This window comes from Macaca thibetana, chromosome 2 (genome assembly GCF_024542745.1).
Source record: "Macaca thibetana thibetana isolate TM-01 chromosome 2, ASM2454274v1, whole genome shotgun sequence".
NCBI classification, from domain to species: Eukaryota; Metazoa; Chordata; class Mammalia; order Primates; family Cercopithecidae; genus Macaca; species Macaca thibetana.
Genome location: NC_065579.1, coordinates 15879078 through 15897488, shown reverse-complemented (window position 1 = coordinate 15897488; position 18411 = coordinate 15879078). Strand labels below are relative to the sequence as shown.

The 18411-nt window shown below is 42.6% G+C and overlaps 1 protein-coding gene across 1 annotated transcript in view; it reads left to right on the top strand.

Annotated features, from left to right (window-relative positions):
- CMTM8 (CKLF like MARVEL transmembrane domain containing 8) overlaps nt 1-18411 on the top strand; it is a 130394-nt gene that overhangs the window by 25087 nt on the left and 86896 nt on the right. The window lies entirely within an intron of this gene.

The window sequence follows — 18411 nt, the reverse complement described above, 5'->3', positions numbered from 1 at the left end:
CTTGTTGCCCAGGCTAGAGAGCAATGGTGCAATCTCAGCTTACTGCAACCTTTGCTCCTGGATTCAAGTGGTTCTCCTGCCTCAGCCTCCCGAGTAGCTGGGATTACAGGCATGCGCCACCACGCCTGGCTAATTTTGTATTTGTAGTGGAGATGGGATTTCTCCATGTTGGTCAGGCTGGTCTCAAACTCCCGACCTTGGGTGATCCGCATGCCTCGGCCTCCCAAAGTGCTGGGATTATAGGCATAAGTCACCGCGCCCGGCCGCATTCTGTATTCTATAAAGTTCAAAATTTTCCAAGTATTGTTTACCTTGCATCATTTTACATCTTACGGAATACAGAATCACATGGGATTTCCTTCTCTGACTTGCTTCTTCCATTCATCATTGAGTGTTTTCCATTTCGACATAGGTAGCTGTTGTTCCTTAACTTTTAAAGTTTTACCATATTTTATTTTATGAATGCACCATGATTTGCCCCTTCTAGGTTGATGGCCTCCTGGATTGCCATCTTTTGAACTGATTAACTTTGTTTGTGTGTGTTTCTCATTCCCTTTCTTCTGTTTGTTTGGAAGTTATGCTGTATTCTTTTAGTAGATCTCTAGCTGTCTTAACATGCATACTTAGTCTATTATACAGGCTAAAATTAAACAGTATTTTTATCCTGCTCCTAAACAAATACAAAGACCTCAGAACTCTAAATCAGATAACATTCTTCACAATTTATAGTATTTTCTTGTTATTTAGTGTTAGCTACTTTTCCACCTACAAATTAAGCATTCTAGTTGTTTTACATAGTCAACAATTTAGCTTTACTCGCAACCCACATAGTTGCCTTATATCTTTGCTCATTGTTCCTTCTTACACCTCACATCTCCCATTTTTCTCTGGAAATCTTTTTCTTTCTCATTCTTGAAAGATAATTATACAAGTTATAGAATTCTAAGTTGGCAGTTATTTTTGTCTCAGTGCATTTGAAAGTATCATTCTTCTATCTTACTGGTCTCCATGGTTGTTGTTGATGCTGGCAGTCAGAATTGCAGATTGCCATTCTTTTTTTAAGTTTAGCTACTTTAGTTTAAAAGTTTTTTTGTCTTTGTATACAGCAGCTTCATTATGATATGCCTAGCTAAGGTTTTCTTTTTATTTATCCTTGGGTTTGATTGAGATTCTTAGATCTAATTACTACTCTTTCAACAATAATGGGAAATTATCAGCCATTATCTCTTAAAATATTGGGAATATTGTCTTTCCCATTTTATTTCATCTACTTCTAAAACTCTAAATATGTATTAGATCCTTAGACTCTATCTTCCGTGTCTTTTAAACTGATAATTTTCAACTCTGGGTTCCTGGGCTGCATTTTAGTTATTTATATAACTTCAATTTTAATCATTTTTTTTTTTAGCTGTTTAATGTATCATTGGATTTTGAATTTCAATTCTCTTACATTTCTAGAAATTCTTGAACTTTTCCAGATCTACTGTGTTCTTTATGGCCTACATAGACTCAGACCCAACCCAAATGAGAGAATAAGTGTGGTTATAAATTGAAAGGGAGATCTTTTAACCCTCCACTCATTGCCGAGATTGAGATACTGAAGTTATCTTGCTGCTCCCTCTGGACACTGAGTTAATTTCTTGTCCATCCTCACATTGAAGGGATGGCCTTTTAAGATCCCAACTGTACATGGGTGGTTTCCTGTTAGACTTTCTCCTTAAATAGGCCCTTTGCTTTGTCTCCCAACACCCTGTACCTAGATGAAAGCTTGACAAAGGATTTGAGTAGATATTTCTCCAAAGATATACAAACAGCAATAAGCACATGAAAAGATACTAAACATCATTAGACATCTAGACATTTAGAGAAATACATTCCAAAATCACAATGAGATGCGGCTTCATACCTATAAGGATGGCTACAATTAAAAAGATAGTAACAAGTATTGGCAAGGGTGTGGAGAAATTGGAACAAATATATGTATGTTTGTGTGTGTGTGTGTGTGTGTGTGTGTGTGTACGTGCCCAGGCTGGTCTCAAATGCCTGGGGTCAAGTGATTCGCCCATCTCAGCCTCCCAAAGTGCTGGGATTACAGATGTGCGCCACCGTGCCCAGCTAAAACATTTTTAAACATGTTGCTGAGCTGGCATGAAAAGAAAGTATCCCAAGTTATATGTATATCTGTACACACACACACACACACACACACACACATATACACACATACATGCTTTTTCAAGGTCATGAATGTTCATCGTAGCATTATTCATAATAGCCAAAAGGTAGAAACAACTCAATTGTCCACTAACTGATGAATGGATAAACAGAATACCCATACAATGGAATCTTATTTGGCAATAAAAAGAAATAAAATATTGATACATGCTATAGTATTGATGACCCTTGAAAACATTATGCTAAGTGAAAGAAGTTAGACACAAAAGGCCACATATTGTCAAATTCCATTTATGGGAAATGTCCAGAATAGGCCCATCCGTAGAAACAGCAAGTAGGTGAGTGCGTTAGCGTGTGCTGGGAGAGGGAGGAATGGAGAGCGATTGCTGATAGGTGTGGAGTTTCTTTTGGGGATGATAAAAATGTTATCATCTGAAATCAGATAGTTGTGGTAGTTGCACACCTCTTTGAATAGTCTAAAAATTACTGAATTCTACACTTTTAAAAGGTGAATGCTATGACGTATGCATTATATCTTGAAGTGGTTTTAAAAAAGGATGGAAGCTCAAGAGTCCTCAAGGTTTAACAGACTTTCAGGGTGGAAACTGGTTTTGGCATTGATGACTCCCAGGATTCTTGTTTTATTTAATGTTTGGCTTCTTGGGATATTTTCTTTTCATGCCAGCTCAGCAACATGCTTAAAAATGTTTTAGCTGGGCACGGTGGCTCACATCTGTAATCCCAGCACTTTGGGAGGCTGAGATAGACGAATCATGTTTGAGACCAGCCTGGGCAACGTGGTGAGACCCTGTCTCTACAAAAAATTACAAAAATTAGCCAGGCGTGGTGGTGCATGCCTGCAGTCCCAGCTACTTGGGAAACTGAAGTGGGAGGATTGCTTGAGCCCAGGAGGTTAAGGCTGCAGTGAGTAGTGATCGTGCCACTGCACTCCAGCCTGGGTGACAGGGTGAGACCCTGTCTCAAAAAAAAAAAATCATGTTTTACCCATACTTGTTTCATTTGGGAGGATACCCAGTCTGTCACAGTGTCAGAAATTGAAGTCAGAATTCCTTTAATTTTTTTTATTTTAAAAAAGTTCAAGGCACTAAGAAAAGTTGTAAGGACAGTATAGTGAACTTCCTCATACATTCACTGTAATTTCTCAAATGTAAATATCCTGCTTCATCCTCCCTCCTTCCTGTCTGTCTGGTTCATATTTTATGGAACCATTTGAGAGTAGGTTGCAGACATCATACCCCTAAATACCCTAGCTATTCCAGCATGCATCTCTAAAGGACAAGAATATTCTCCTGCATAACCACAGTATAACTATCATTCTCAAATTTTACCAAATTGTCCTAATAATGTTCTTTATATTCTTTTTCCCTGTCCAAGATAGAGCATAAGAGCACACATTATATTTTGTCATCATGTTTCTTTAGTGTCCTTTAGTCTAGAATATTCAGTCTTTGTCTTTCAGGACCTTGACAATTTTGAAGAATCCAAGTGAGCTGTTTGGGGAATGCTCTGCAAATTAGGTGTGTGTGGTGTTTCCTCATGAGTAGATTCAGGTTATGTATTGTTGGCAGAAATCCTACTGAAGCAATGTTTGTCCTTCTTAGTACCATACATCAAGGGGCTTGGGATGTCAGTGTATCCCATAATTAGTGAATGTAACCAGAATCACTTTTCTTTTCTTTTCTTTTTTAAAAGACAGAGTCTCACTCTGTCACCCAGACTTGAGTGCAGTGGTGCAATCACGGCTCGCTGGAACCTCAACCTCCCAGGCTCAAGCAATCCTGCCACCTCAGCCTCCCAAGTAGCTGGGATTACAGGTGTGCACCAGCACACCTGGCTAACTTGGGTGTTTTTTTGTGGAGACAGGGTTTCGCCATGTTACTCAGGCTGGTCTTAAACTCCTGAACTCAAGCAGTCTACCCATCTCAGCCTCCCAAAGTGCTGGGGTTACAGGTGTGAGGCATCACACCTGGCCAGAATCACTTTTCTGCAAGCTAAATGTGATCTTTTTCTGAGCAGAATGACACAGAATTGGGAGCCAAACAGACTTGGCTTTGAGACTTGGCCCTGCTGCTATTAGCTCTGAGGTCTTAAGCAAAATATTTAATATGTTAAAGCATCTGTAAAATATGTCTAATAATACCCACTTCTTACGATTATTGAAAGAATCAAATAGAAATTCATGTAAATTGTTTAGCACTGGCACATTATAAGAACTTATAACTCTTGTTCTGGGGGAGATGATAGTATCCAAATGGCATGGGGACCTCTCCGTCCGTCAAAGCTATTGGTGAAATTGCTCAGAATCTCTGACAAGCACAAAGGCCTCCCATGTATTTCTTTTTTTTTTTTTTTTTTTTTTTTTTTTGAGACAGAGTCTTGCTCTGTCACCCAGGCTGGAGTGTAATAGTGCGACCACAGCTCACTGCAACCTCTGCCTCCAGGGTTCAAGCAATTCTCGTGCCTCAGCCTCCAAAGTAACTGGGATTACAGGTGTGCACCACCACACCCAGCTAATTTTTGTATTTTTAGTAGAGGTGGGGTTTCGCTATGTTGGCCAGGCTGGTCTTGAACCCCTGGCCTCAAGTGATCTGCCTGCCTCAGCCTCCCAAAGTCTGGGATTACAGGCATGAGTCACCACTCCTATGTACTTCAGTTAATTCCCAAAGAGCCCGTATTCTCTTGCCCTTTTCTGCCTTCTCCCCCACCTCCTTTATCCTTTGCTGTCATCCATCTCTGGTGTCTGTAAAAAGCTCACTGGTCCCTGTGGTGGGTTGGTTTTAGGTGTTGACCGATGACCGGTACAGAGGCTCTTGGAGAATGCAAAGACCTACCTCCTGTTCCATTCTCCTCCCACTTCTGTTTGATCTCCCTTCCCTCCTGGATTACTCATCCTTCTCCTCTCCAAATCCTTCTCCATCTGTTGTGCAGGGAAACTCTCTCCAGCTCCTCCCTCCAAACTGTGTATCTTAATTCAGTGAGGGCACTGCAGAGAAAAGACTTCTCACCAAACCCGAAGCAACTCCCTAGAGGGCAGTGGGCCTTATAAACAGGAACTTCTTTTCCTGTAACATGATTGTTTTTATTCTTCTTATTGTGCAACAGCAATGCCGTGGATATTTCCCTGATGTTTATTTTGACTTGAGAGCATAGCAAGTGGTTTGAACCTGTATGAGCAATACCTTCATGCTGGCACTGCTTGGCTGGCAATTAGAGTAATTGCCTGTGGCTAACCGTGGACCTTTGCATGGGTGCTTTACCTGAATCCAGAGGAGAAAGCTGGGGTCAGCTGAAATTGTGCCCAGAAGATCTTTGTTCTGTGGAGGGGAGTATTAGCTGGGGCCCCGTGCAATGCTGATGCCACTTTGGTTGTTTTCTTATAACCCGTGTTGTCAGTGGTTCCCACAAAATGAGCATTGGATGTTGCACCTTCTGCGTCTTCCTTTATGCCACCTCCCACTCCTCCTCCACGAAGCTGTTTGTCTGGATGAACTTGTTTGGTGAGGCTGCCAGACCTTCCATATCAAACTGAGGGCTGCCTTTTTCACCTGCTGTTTTTTGCTTCATGATTCTAATATCTAGCCCTGTCTGCTGAGAAAAAAAAAATTTTTGTTTTTTTTGAGATGGGGTCTCACTCTGTCGCCCAGGCTAGAGTGCAGTGGCGCAATCATAGTGCCCTGCATCCTTGAACTTGGCTCAAGGAATCCTCTTGCCTCGACCTCCCTAGAAGCTGGGACTACAGGCACATCCCACCATCCCTGGCTAACTTATTAATTTTTTTTGTAGAGATTGGGGTCTCACCATGTTGCCCAGGACAGTCTTGAGCTCCTGGGCTCAAGCAATCCTCCCACCTCAGCCTCCCAAGTACCTGGAACTACAGGTGTGCTCCAACGCACCCAGCCCTGAGAAATTATTTAGTCTTGAAAAGGAGAGAAAGGGAGAAGAGAAAGGAACAGAGTTTAATCCTGGTAAAGGCTGCTGGTGTCCAGGGAGGCCCTACATGGTGAGGCTGTGGGCAAGTAAGGCCCCACCGTGGCTGCTGCTGCTGACTTAGAGGCTTTGTCATTCCATTTTCCAAGGATTCTCCTTTCTTTCTTTCTTCCTTTCTCCTTTCCTTTCCTTTTTCCTTTCCTTTTTCCTTTCCTTTCCTCTCTTTTCCTCTCCTTTCCTCTCCTTTCCTGAGACAGAGTCTCACTATGTTACCCAGGCTAGACTCAAACTCCTGGGCTCCAGTGATCCTCCTGCCTCAACCTCCCAAGTAGCTGGGATTACAGGTGTGTGCCACCACATCTGGCTTATTCTCCAGGGAATGGGACTGCATTTGAGGGTAAGGAGAGTTTGTAGGCACTGTGTTGTGTTGCCCAAACTCAAAGGACTCTATTACCCTAAGTTATGTTACTTGTTCCAATGAAGTCGTTATTTTGGAGAGGCCTGTGGACCAGAATGATACCGGGCCCCAGACCAGTTGTGTTGGCCTATACAGTGCTGAAAATCAGAATTAGTTGCCAGGATGTAAATATCAGATATCATAAGAAAATCTAGATTTCCATGATCTCTTGGAAAATTGGACAAATGCACAATACTGAGCCTACAGTTCCTCATGGCAGTAATCCTTTGGAGCCAAGAAGTGGCCGCCCTCTGCATATAAGAGTGTTGGTCAAGATGCGTGTTTGACTGTTGTAACAAAGACCAAAACAAGTGGCTTAAACAAAGTAGAAACTTGTTTTTCTCTCATGTGACAGTCAAAGCACTAATTGCCCAGGGCAGATATGATAGCTCCATGGTGTCAGAGACACTATCTACTTCTGTCTTGTTTTTTCCTGTTCTCTGCAGTGGGTTCCATCTTCTGGTCCAAGATACTGCTTCATTTCCCACCTCCTGCCTGCTCCAGCCTTCAGCAGGATGGAGAAGTAGGTCCCTTTCTTCAAGATCCAACCTGGAAGTTACATGTATCATTTCCTCTGGCATCCTATTGGTCAGAATGTACAGCATGGCCATGTCTGACTGTAGATGAAGCTGGGGAAATGTGGTCCTTATCCACGTGGCCATGTGAATAGCTAAAACCCACTTCTTGCTAAAGGCAGAAGGTGAGAGTGGATGGTGTGGACAAACTATATTCTGTGCTGTGAGGGGCCTTGCAGTCACCTATTTGCTACTACCCTCAGCTCTCTCCAGTCTTCCCGTAACTGAGGCCAAGAGGCATTGTCATTTGTTGCCTTACAACTGATGTGTTTCACTCATTTATGTTACCTGCTTGGTCCTTGTAGACATTTGAGTTTGCCTTCTCAGCTAACCCCGGTCGTCTCTTTCAACACACCTCCATGCTTTTATATGTGTTGCTGCCTCTGTTTAGAATTACCTGGCCTCCCTTTCAGGCCTGGCAAACTCCTTCTCTGGATAACACAGCCCCATGCCTCCCTTCCCAAATTGAGTTATCTCTGTTGACATATCCTGATACATAAGCTGCTAATGTTACATAATACCTTTTAGTTTACTTACCTTTATATACTTGATGCCCAGAACAGCACTGGGTACATAAAAGACTAAGGGTCAGTCCCGTTTACTGAGTGTTCATTCAGAAAAAGACACTTCCTAGAACTTCAAAGCATTTTTAATATCTAACAGTGAAATACTGTATTAGTCACAACCTGTACAGCTGTAGATGATGGAAACTTGGCTAAATTGGCTTCCATGACAACGAAAAGGAGGAGGACTTACTGGCTCATGTATCTGACAAGCTGAGCTATGTATCAAGCTTCAGGTATGGCTGGAACCAGGAGTTCAATAGATAGCAGGACTCAGTGTCTCTCCTCAGTGTCTTGGCTGTGCTTTCTTCTGAATAAACTTCATTCTTAGAAAGACTTCCCCTGCATGATGACAAAGATGCCACCCACAGTTCTCTATTTTTCTTATAGTTAGTGACTTTTTAAGAAACCATCAATCTGTTTCTTCACAGTGGTAACCAAGCACTTCATAGTGGCCACCAATCAGGAGGAAGTCCCTGATTGACTTAGCTCAGGTCACATGGTCATTCTCGGTCCAGTCAATGTGGCCAGGCATAAGTGAGGGGGAAGAATAGGGTCTGGAAGCAGGGAGCCTAAGGCTGATTCACGCTGACTTCCTAGAACGGAATCAAAAGGAAAACCCCAACTTTCCATGCCCAGGTAACGAAAGGATCAGAGGCTACTTCCTTTGCACCCCCACCCACTTTTTCTTCGTGGCAGATGGAAAATGGAAAGTACTCTGATTGGTCCCCTCCTGCAACCAATCAGACTGGTCGTGGGCCTAGTCTTCATTTGCATAGGGGTATAACTTTGTAACTTCACTTCAGCCTTTGATTGGTCACCTTCTGGAATCAATCAGACTGGTCATGGGCCACAACTTTATTTACATAGGATGTAACCAGATAACCAATGAGAAATCTCTAGAAGGTATTTAAACTCCAGAAAATTCCATAACCAGCACACTTGAGCCCACTCCCACACTGTGGAGTGTGCTTTCGTTTCAAAACTCTGTGCTTTCATTGCTTCATTTGTGTGTTTTGTCCAGTTCTTTGCTCAAAATGCCAAGAACCTGGATGACTCACAGTGAAGACCCCTCACTGGTAATATAAGTGCTCTGGCCACACTTGGGTTATCTGTCTACTTCTCGTACCTGGCATGGAGTCAACCCTACTCCAATTACGTTGAAGGAAAGATAGGTCTCCAAGACAAGAGAAAACAGGCAAAAAAGAAAAAAAAAGTGACAATTACATTTGGAACTACCTTTGTCTCATTTTATAAATAAAGCAGTTGAGGCTGAATGATTATAGTAACCTAAGGTCACAACCAGGAAATGGCAGAGGTGGGATTCACACCAGATCTTCCTGACTCTAAATGGTAGACTGTTAATTCACTGTACCCAGCTATTTCTGAAGGGAGTTATCCTGGAACCCCCCAACCCCCATCTCTGCATGGGGACAGTCCTGAGGTTTGGTGCTCCTGTGTGTGACTGTTAGAATATAGAGATACCTTGTAGGCCCATCATGGCAGGATTTTGTGTAGGAGCACATGTTTAGCTGTAAGCTCTGTTTTCCCTGGCACCTCTCTAGCGGCTACACTGTACCTGAAAATATTTCTCTTACCCATCAAAAGAACTCTTTACATTAATAAAAGTTGGAAGAGTCAGGCAGCTGGATTCGTCTCTTCTCTTGGAACACTTTTTGTTAATTTAGCACATGCATTCTCATTAAGGGGCGGTGTTGCTTGCAAGGGAGCAAAAACAGGTTCTTGGCGGTAGGGAGGGAAATCTTACCTTTTTTAAATGAATAAAGTACATATATACATGTAGTATGTAAATAGACAGTTTATCTGTGATGTTAAAATTTCCTGGCGATAATATGCTGTGATGAATGCCATCTTGAAAACTGTAACAAATCATCCCTCCAGGTCTCATTCTTCAACGGTTGTCACCTTTTTTCTCTGCTCCACCTTGGCAGCAAAACTTCTTGAAAGAGTTGTCTTTATTTCCTAATTCCTCTCATCCCATCTGCTCCTGAACCCTCTCCAATCAGCTTTGTCACTAGTCTACCCAAACAGCTCTTACCGAGGGCACCAGTGATGTCTGTTTTGCCAAAGCCAAGGGGTCAACTTTCAGCACTTATCACATTGAGCCTGTAGGCCACATCGACACAGTTGACCCCTCCCCTCAATCCTTTAAATATCTTATTTTCGTGGCTTCAAAGGTCACTGTCCTAATTTTTTTTTCTTATCTCACTGGATGTGCACCTCATCTTCTTTCCTGGTGCCTCCTTATCTCCCCAACTGTAAACACAAGAGTGCCAGGGCTCAGGCCTCAGAACATTCCTCTTCTCCATCTACATTCATTCCCTCAGAATCATGGCTTTCAACTCTCTCTGTAGGTCCTCATTTCTAGCCTCAGCCTAGACTTCTCCCCTGGATCCCAGATTTGTATATGCCCACTCACCATCTTTTCTAATATGTCTCATAGGGAACTCAGGCTAAGTATCAATTTTGGGTTAATACAGAGAACAGAGAAACATATTAAAAGAACCCATGAGGACACAGTCAGCAAAATCCAGATTGTACGTACAGGACAAATGACCCCGTTTTTTCAAAAAACAAATTTTAAAGAAAAAGTAATAGAGGAGATGCCTATCGATTAAAAGAGATTTAAGAGAGAAATGTCAATCAGTTGCAATATATGTACCATATTTGGATATTGATCCAAGCAACCATAAAATAATTATGAGATGATCAGGGTTATTTGAATATTGACTGGGTATTGGATATTATCGTTAATTATTTTTAGCTATGAGAATGGTGATTTGGCGATATTAGAAAGAAATTCAAGAAAATATACCCAGAATGTTATCAGTTCTTACCACCTGCAGTATAATCACCCTCAGCCAAACTAACATTCTCTCTTGTCTTATTTTTATATTGCCTCTTAGCTGATTTCCCTGCCTGTAACCAACCCCCTACACCAGTCTGCTCTCAGCACAACAGCCAGAGATATCCTGGTAAGATGTGTCATGGTATTCCAATTCCCATTGCATTATGGAGTGAAAGAGCCAGTCTGTTCAGTTTCAGTCTACAAGACCCCATGGGTTCCTCCCTTACCTCTCTGACCTCATATCCCACGCTCCACTCCTGGGTGAGCCGCTCTGGCCCCATTGCTGCTTTTGTGACACAGCAGGCATGCCCCAGCTCTAGGCGTTTGTATTTCCTCTTCCCCGTGCCTAGAACCCACTTTCTCCAGGTCTTATTTCAGCACCTCCTTTCCCTGAACACTCTATGTAATAAGTTAACCCTTATCTCCTTAGCCTACCTAATATTTTTCCATAGCATTTGTCACCATCTGATATATGTACTGTTTTTTAGTCTGATGCTTCCACTAGAACATGAGTTCTGTGAGAGTAGAAACTGTATTTTTCATTGCTCTATTGTTAGGACTTAAATTGCACATAACAGGCACTAAATAAATGTTGAAAGAAAAATAATTTTTCATGCAGGGGAGAAAGTGTTTATAAATGTTTAGGGGGAGCATGATAATGAAATCCCTAACTCAGGGAGTTGAGAATCCCTGCTTTAGCCTTGGGAAGCATGTGGTCATCTTGTCCCTGCTCTTACTGTTGCTGCTGTACTTACATTTCTCTCTCTTTTACACCTTGGGATAGTCTTTTTTATCACATTTTAACGTGTCATACAGCAAAACTTTGTGAATTAGCTCTAACTGGGGGAAAAGCCATTTGAGTTTCTTCTCTTCAGACTGAGCGCTTGCTGTCTGGCTTCTGTACTGCAGTCGGGGAACTGCACATCGCAGGTGCATGTAACGTGACCAGCACATCCCAGGGGAGTTAGCTTCCTTCCCCATGCATGAGCTGGAGCCTGCGGAACAGGATGGGGACAGTTTACTGAGGTGCCATTGATCCCGGGACATGTCTAGGCATTTCAGGCCGGGCAGTTGACCATCATATGGGTCTCTTCTACACAGCAGGATGTTTACTGTGTCTGCCTTTCATGATTTATCTTGACAGACAAAAAAACTTGTTTTTTACATGCCCACACACATCCCCTCCCCTCCCCTCCATCCCTCCCTCCACGCTTGGAGAACTAAGATGTCAGGGAGGCCCCGAGGAGGAACAAGCAAGAAATGAGGCAATCCAGGCAGGCACTCAGATGTGCCCTTAGTTTATGGCCGGAAAACAGTGCTCTAGGTGTGTTCAGATGACTGTAGCACCTTTTCTGAAACTCCATTTGTAAATATTTATAGCACACTTCTTTCCAAAAAGGATTTGAAGTAGCTTTATGAGAATACATAAACCGACACACAAATATACACTTCGGGCTGGGCGCAGTGGCTCACGCCTGTAATCCCAGCACTTTGGGGGAGCCGAGGTGGGTAGATCACCTGAGGTCAGGAGTTCGAGACCAGCCTGGCCAACATGGTGAAACCCTGTCTCTACTAAAAGTACAAAAAATTAGCTGGGTGTGGTGGCACATGCCTGTAATCCCAGCTACTTGGGAGGCTGAGGCAGGAGAATCACTTGAGCCTGGGAGGCAGAGGTTTCAGTGAGCCGAGATTGTGCCACTGTACTCCAGCCTGGGCAACAGAGCAAGACTCCATCTCAAAAATGAACAACAAAAAATAGATATATATGTATACACACTTAGATTTAACAAAACAGGAGTGGAAAACAAGAAACCTGGCCTGAAAGAAGAGGAGGAAGCAGTGAGGGAGTCTTGAGGGTTAAATTGGGATCTGTGAGGGGAATCACATGCAGCTGGATGCCCTCTGCCAGCCCAGTGCCCAGGGAAGCAGGGTGGGGCTGCCTCACCTTGTCCTCCCCTTCTACCAGCCTGTGCATTATATCTCATAATTTTTCCCCTTTAGTCATCACATTGGGTTATCTATTGAAAAATCCTAGTAGCCAACTATATAGTATCATTTCAAAGTGGACATAGGACTTTGAGGAGACATTCTAGGTGATCGATGCCTGTCTCCAGCCTGGCCTGTGACCACAGCTCGCAGGGGGCGTGAATTGCATCTGTTCATCTTTGTACTCCTGTACCTGGAAGCCAGGAGGAACTCAATAAATATTTTACCGTATAAATGAATGGCATTACAGTTCTTCTTACAAGAAAGGAAGAAGCCTGCCAGTTGTGTGAGGGAAAGGTTTTTGTTTTTGTTTTTTCCTGGTTCTATTTTGAGCGTTCTCTCGTGGGCGGTTATATTAGGAATTTTGAGTGATGTCCTGGGTCTTGTTCTCAAGAAAATTGGAAGAAATGCAGACACAGGATTCATGTGGCTTTCCTTGTAAAGGGGAAAATTGAAGTCCTGACTTTGATGAGCAGTTTAATGCAGAATCTGAGAGGCCCCAGCGAAGGTGATGAAGGGACACACCTTTTTGTCATATGACCTGGTTCAAGAGCAAGCAGAGATTCCTCAGGGAGGGTAGAGAACGGTACCTTAATGTTAACTGCTTTCAGGGCCACTTTGGGTACATGCTAGAGGTGGTTCAATTTGGGATTATGTAATATAGTAGTAAAAAGCAGGGACCTTGCATAGAATTATACACAAAAATATACCGCAAAAAATAATAGTACAGCTGGGTGCAGTGGCTCTTGCCTGTAGTCTCAGCACTTTGGGAGGCCAAGGCGGTTCGATCACTTGAGGCCGGGAGTTTGAGACCAGCCTGGGCAACATGGTGAAACCTGGTCTCTACTAAAAATACAAAAATCAACTGGGCGTGTTGGCACACACCTGTAATTTCAACTACTCAGAAGGCTGACACATGAGAATTGCTTGAACCTGGGAGGCAGGTTTCAGTGAGCCAAGATGATGCCACTACACTCCAGCCTGGGTGACAGTGCAAGATTCTATATCAAAAAAATAATAATAAAATAAATAATAATAGTAGTAGTACGTGTAAACGTGGGTGAAATCTATGTGAAGTGTATTGCGCTCATTTCAGTTTCCTGGTTGTGATAAAGTACTGTAGTTACATAAGGTGCCACTAATTAGACAAATTGGGTGATGGATATATACGACCTCTCTACACTGTTTATGAGTCTATAATTCAAAATTAAAAAGCAGGGCATTGGCAACAGAGTTGGATTGAATCCCCCATTACCCCAGCTGAGAGGTGACCTTTTTCTCCTAGCATTTAACATAATTCTTAACTACCTATTTGCTCTTTGCCTTTCTCCCCCAGGAAAAAGCAGAAGCTGAGTCCGTTTTGTTCACTGCTAAATTCTCCGTCCCCTAGCACAGTGTGTGGCACCTGTGTTTTGAAGTCAGATGTTTGGATGAAAGAGTAATTGTGGACACAGGTGACTTAAATTCTCTCAGGCGGTCTGCAGTTAGGTCAATACCTCCCTCTCAGGACAATGGGAGAATTAAATGTGTAAAATGTAGCTAAAGCTTAGGACCTTCTGCAAGCAAACGCTCAACTCCAGGAGGTGGCAGACTTTTCCTGTCAAGGGTCAGATAGCAGTGGCTCGGGCTTTGCAGAGCATGCGCTCTCTTTTGTAGCGGTCCACCTCGGCCACTGTAGCACAAATGCAGCCAGAGACAATCGGTGCATGAATGAGTGTGGTGCATTTAAAAATGCAACTTTAAATCTTTTAAATTGCAAATTAAAAATAATGCTTTTATGAATCTGAAATTTGAATTCTCTCCAACCATTTCAATGTATAAAATTATGTCTCTCTTAGCTTATAGGTGGTGGGCTAGATGTGGCCTCAGGTCCACAGTTTGTGCACTGTGATGGGCACTGTCACTTTTGGCAAGCTCCTTCTCCACACTGCTGGCCACTGGGGTACACAAAGAAGCTGTGGAAACTGTATAATTTGGTGGCAAAGTTAATATTCCCCACAAAAGCATATCTGTGCAATGAGTTTCTCTCTGGGCTGGGACGAAGGCTGCTCCTGTGGCCCAACTAAACCCAGCATGCATTTTACATGGGAGGCTCTGTACAATTGGCACCATTTCCCATAGGAAGGTGTAACACACATGTTCTCAGCTCTAGGCAGCTTGCTATAGAGCAGGGCTGTCCAATCTTTTGGCTTTCCTGGGCCACACGGGAAGAAGAAGAATTGTCTTGGACCACATATAAAATACGCTAACACTGACGGTAGTTGATGAGCTGAAAAAAAAGGCGCAAAAAAACTCATGTTTTAAGAAAGCTTACGAATTTGTGTTGAGCTGCATTCGAAGCCATCCTGCAGGTTTGGCTTAGCGTGTTGTCCAGGTGCACTTGTCTGCTAGAAAGGGCAGATGGATGTGGGCTCCAGCCCAGCCTGATAGCCTCTCAGCTCTGAGCATGGGCAGATCTCTCAGGCCCTCTGAAACTGGGTTTCTTCTGCTTTCAAGGTGGAATGTTGAGGTGCGGTGGCGTCCTACTTGTGGCTGCTTTGCTTAATTTGGGGTTAGCTAATAGCTGTTAAATTCCTTTTTCTGTCTAAAATAGCTATACTGACCCAATCCATTACAAAGTTGCTTTGAGGACTAAAATGAAACAATTTAAGGTGCCTGGCATTTAACCATCAGTTTTATTGGGCACCTTCTTAATGTTTGAATCTACAAAAGGTAAGATCATGTACATTCTTTCAGACACACAGCCATTTACTTCTCTGAATTTGAAATTTTTGTTCAATTTTTTGTCTTCATAAGAATTAATGTGTTAGAGTCATAAATTTTCTTTCCAAAATTTAACCTAAAACCCTCAGATATCTTGCTCCTAAGTAGGTTAAGGACCAATGTGATACTGCCCTCAGTCTTAAAATCTTGAAATCCTTCAACTGTTAATACCATTAAACCATTACGAGCTGATTTATTTTTGTAGTGTTCAAGTAAATTTTAATATAGGTTGGGTGAAATCTAGAAAAGTTGTATATTTTGTTTTTCTTTATGTATGATAGGAATTACAAGGAAGTGCCAATTCAGAGTAAAGTTAAATGAAAACAGGAGAGTTAGGGAAATAAGGCTTTGTTAAAATACATAAATGCCTTCTGTGTTCGATTAGATTGTGAGAATCCGAATAAATATTTTAGAAAATTATTCTTTGAATAAAAGTGCACGTTATTTTATGTATCCCTCATTATTTAATGTATTCCCTCAACCATATGGAGATGGTAGAAGAGATATTGATTCAGACTCTGGTTGTGAGTGAAGGAGATAGGAAAACTATCTGGAGGCTGCTGGTAGGATTATAAGGAAAAGCACTAAAGAACCTGGAAATATGTTCATATGCCAGTGCCCCTCACCAGACAGGATTCCGTGCTTGAAGTTTGGCAAGAGAGAGCTAATCCGTTTATGACTTTTTAAAAAAAGTATTTATAAAATCTTAATTCACATGATATATACTATTTATTTGACATGTTTTATTATGGATCATAAAACTAAGGTTCTGGAAGATTAAGTCACTTGCCAGATATCGCATAGTTAGACCTGGAATCTGAACACAGTTGGCCTGACTTGCAATCCGTGGTCTTTTGACAACATCTTTGTTTCTCTGTGTTCAGGACTCTGCTAACACAGGATTTTACATGATGGGTCTTGCTCGCAAGGAGCTTACAACTTAATTGAGGAGCTGACTTTCATATATGAGAGTAATGAGAAGAAAATACAGCTATCATTTCTTTTTTTATTTTTTAGAGACAGGGACTTGCTCTGTCACTCAGGCTAGAGTTCAGTGACATGATTGCCCACTGTAACCTTGAACTGCTGAACTCGATTGATCCTCCCACCTCAGCCTCCCCAGTAGCTGGCACTGCAGGCACCCACCACACCCAGGTAATTTTTTAAAAACTTTTTTTGTAGAGATGGGGATCTCACTGTGTTGAGTAGGCTATACAGCTGTCATTTCTTTTCTTTTTCTTTTTTTTTTTTTTTTTTTTTTTTGAGATGGAGTCTCGCTCTGTCACCCAGGATGGAGTGCAGTGGCTCAATCTCAGCTCACTGCAACCTCCACCTTCCTGGTTCAAGCAATTCCCTTGCTTCAAACTCCCAAGTAGCTAGGATTACAGGCGCATGCCACCACGCCCGGCTGATTTTTTGTATTTTTAGTAGAGACGGCATTTCACCAAGTTAGCCAGGATATTCTCCATCTCCTGACCTCATGATCCACCCGCCTTGGCCTCCCAAAGTGCTGGGATTACAGGTGTGAGCCACCGTGTCCGGCCACAGCTGTCATTTCTAAAGCACCTTTTGGTTTCCAATGAGCTATCTCATTTGTATTTCCTACCACTATGAATTAGCTGAGGTACATGCCATTAGCTCATTTTCATGGTGAGGAAACCATGAAAAGGCTCAAAGAGTTAGTGACTTGCCTAAGATTATACCAGTAAGTGGTAAAGCCACGGTGTAGTACTTTGTGTCTTGCAGTTTCTTTTGTACCAGAAGTCACAAAATCAACTGCATACAGGGGCCAGGAAGGCGGAATATATGAGTAAAGCCTGTTGTAAGGCAACAGGGAGCAGTGGGTTTGTGATGAACTGGAGACTGAAACTTCCGTCTAAAGAGGGCATTGCTACTTGGCTACAGCTGGTTGTGCCCATAAAGGAGGGAAAGCCCCAGTGATAACAGATCTAATTTCTCAGAGATGCCCTAAATCTGAATTCAAATTTAAAATCTCCTGATTAACCTCCTCTTTAAAAATTCTCAAAACACTGAATTAACCAACACTATGTGTGCTAAACAAAACTGTCTTTTGGGCCTCGAGTTTGAGAATGAACTCTGCTGTATACTCTATGGCCTCTAAGACAAACTCTGATGGCTTTTCCCCAAATGAGTAAGAAGTCAGGAAGCTTCAGAGAGCCGTGGTGTCAGAAAAGGCTTCCTGGAGGAGGTGGGATCAGAAAGGAACCTTGAGGGATGGATAGTATAAGAGAAAGGAGGGATCCTTCCAGGCTAGGAGAGGGGAGAGAATATACAGTACTGAGCACAACACCTGAAATATTATCTGAGGTAATAATATTAGCCGTGATGCCAGTATGCTAGTATATTAATAAGAAAGCCAGTCTAACTGAAATAGATGCATAGAAAATGTAGGACTAGCCGCCCAAACCTCCAGCAAATACCATACTTAGTGATGAAACATTAGAAGCTTTCTTTTATAAAATCAGGAACATAAGGATCCTATTACCATTTATATTCATCGTAGTACTGGAGGCCCTAACCAGTATAGTAAGACAAGAATAAGAAATATAGGGCCGGGCGCGGTGGCTCAAGCCTGTAATCCCAGCACTTTGGGAGGCCGAGACGGGCGGATCACGAGGTCAGGAGATCGAGACCATCCTGGCTAACACGGTGAAACCCCGTCTCTACTAAAAAATACAAAAAACTAGCCGGGCGCGGTGGCGGGCGCCTGTAGTCCCAGCTACTCGGGAGGCTGAGGCAGGAGAATGGCGTGAACCCGGGAGGCGGAGCTTGCAGTGAGCTGAGATCCGGCCACTGCACTCCAGCCTGGGCGGCAGAGCAAGACTCCATCTCAAAAAAAATATATATATATAAATAAATAAATAAATAAAATAAATAAGAATAAGAAATATAAGGATTGGAGGAAAAGGAGGCCAGTCATGGTGGTGCACACCTGTAATCCCAGCACTTTAGGAGGCCGAGGCAGGTAGATTGCTGGAGCTTAGAAGTTCGAGGTCCGCCTGGGCAACATGGTGAAACCCCATCTCTATAAAATATACAAAAAGTAGCCAGGTG